Here is a 2,546-nt window from a genome sequence, read left to right on the forward strand (position 1 = left end):
TCTATAACACTTCCTCAAGAAACATCACTCTTGAAACTGATTATCTGAAGTAGTATCAAAGAGAAAATCAGTGTAGAAAAAAAAATATGGAATATTTTTATTAATATTTATTTCCCCCCCCCCCCCAGTGGCACAGCGGTATGTCTGCGGACTTACAACGCTAGAATCCGGGTTTCGATACCCGTGGTGGGCAGAGTACAGATAGCCCTTGTGTAGCTTTGTGCATAATTAAAAACAGACAAACAATATTTATTTACGAGCTTTCGGCCCTGTTACTAGAGCGTTCATCGCTAAGATTGCCGAAAGCTCGCAAATAATTGAAAAAATATTTTAACGTAGAAAAAAGTTCGTGTATAATTCTACATATTAATTTACTTACAACTGAAGCCTAGTTGGTGAAGATAATTTTAGAATACTTTGTATACGTAAGGTCTTACAAAGTAGCCAATGCTGCAAGAGTAAAAAGAAGCCGTCGTATATTATTGGGTGAAAAAAACAACAAAAAACGAAATCTGTCCAATCAACTTTTATGTTAAGTAGCTTCAAAATACGGCCGTGTATCCTGTTGGACAGCTTGAGTAGGTACATCTGTGTTGGCGTGTTTCTTTGTAATTAAGCACAAAGCTACACAATGGGCTATCTGTGCTCTGCCCACCACGGGTATCGAAACCCGGTTTCTAGCGTTGTAAGTCCGCAGACATACCGCTGTGCCACTGGGGGGCGTCTGTGTTGGTGAAACTTTTTAACTTACACTAAAACATTAACTTCTTCCCCTTTTCTTTTTTTTAATATTTATATATTAATATTTATTATGTATGGAGTCACAAGTTCTACATTCCAAGCAACATGATTAGAACTGGATGAAGTAAAATAATTTAAAAAAAAGACTGCTTAGAAAATCTTTTTATTACTAGTCGCTCGGCTTATCGGCCTTTTGAGTAATGTATATAATTTCACAGAAATAAAGTAGCAACAGAAAAAGTAGATAATGTTCCTATATATATATTTTAACTATACAAAGCGATATTTTATTAATCTCATAAACTAAATTTAACGTTTCAAAGTATTACGTCAAATGGTACTCATCCACTTAGATTATATGTTTCATGGTTGGGAAGGCGTGACGTAATACGCCTCAAATGTGTGTGTATATATATACGAGTCGTCACTATCAAGTACTAACTCTTCTCGATCGATGACACAAAATGGCCTCCGTTGTTACGTGAAGTAGAATTAATGATTACACGGCACTTATGCGGTGTGAACATACTCTTCTCGATCGATGACACAAAATGGCCTCCGTTGTTACGTGAAGTAGAATTAATGATTACACGGCACTTATGCGGTGTGAACATACTCTTCTCGATCGATGACACAAAATGGCCTCCGTTGTTACGTGAAGTAGAATTAATGATTACACGGCACTTATGCGGTGTGAACATACTCTTCTCGATCGATGACACAAAATGGCCTCCGTTGTTACGTGAAGTAGAATTAATGATTACACGGCACTTATACGGTGTGAACATAAAACATATTTGATTTTGTAATGAATGAATTGATTATACGCATATATTATGCTAGTATGTGTGGAAGAGTGGTTCACTAAATCATATAAAACATAAAGCGAAAATATGACAGAGAAAAAGTTCACCTTTGAACCCTCCTGCTACAGGACCTAAAAGAGTGATGGTGTAGAAGACCAGCCTAAAATTAGGTTCAATATAGCGACAGAAATAAATACGAAAATACAAGAAAAAAAATAATAAAAACCAAAATAGCTAAACAAGTTATATTCAAAACTAATAACACATAAAAATATCAAAATATGTATATATATATATATAATACTAGCTGCAATATTAGAACAAGTAAACAGGGAAACAAATACAACGGACTTTATGTAAAGCGTGATAAAACAACATTGGAATAACAATCCAATATTAAATACGAACAGAAAAATATTACATAAAACGCAATTACCACACCATAATTAAAACGTTAGAAGTCAGTGACGTCATTGTAAACATAAGCTGGTTTCAGACCGTTAATATTCACTTAGAAATAAAAACAGTAATAATGCATAAAAAAAAATATATATATATAGCTTATCTCTTTTTATCCCACGGACCAAGTGAATTATTACACCATTTTTTCCAGTGTTAACATAGTTGTAAACAGTATTATTGTATCGTAATCTTATGTCAACTGGGCTCACCACAGACATTTACTTACACCAACGTCCAGTCATTTGAATTTTTAAGGAACCTTTCTGAAAATATCAAACCTTTTCGGCAATGTTACAAAATATTTATTGAAAATGAATTACATTGGTTATTTGTCCTAATATCTCTAGGTGTATAAACATGTATTGTATATCTATATAACTACTTCGCAGTTGGCATGGAGGTTCATTGGGTCCATGGGGAGATACATACAAACTTGCGGTTTCACATTTTATGTTTTGCAGTTTTTATGGGTCGTTTTTTTTTACAATTATATATAAGGGTTGTTGTTTGTAGTTAAGCGCAAAGCTACACAAAGGG

The sequence above is a fragment of the Limulus polyphemus genome, unplaced genomic scaffold (assembly GCF_000517525.1).
Source record: "Limulus polyphemus unplaced genomic scaffold, Limulus_polyphemus-2.1.2 Scaffold6706, whole genome shotgun sequence".
Taxonomy (NCBI): Eukaryota; Metazoa; Arthropoda; class Merostomata; order Xiphosura; family Limulidae; genus Limulus; species Limulus polyphemus.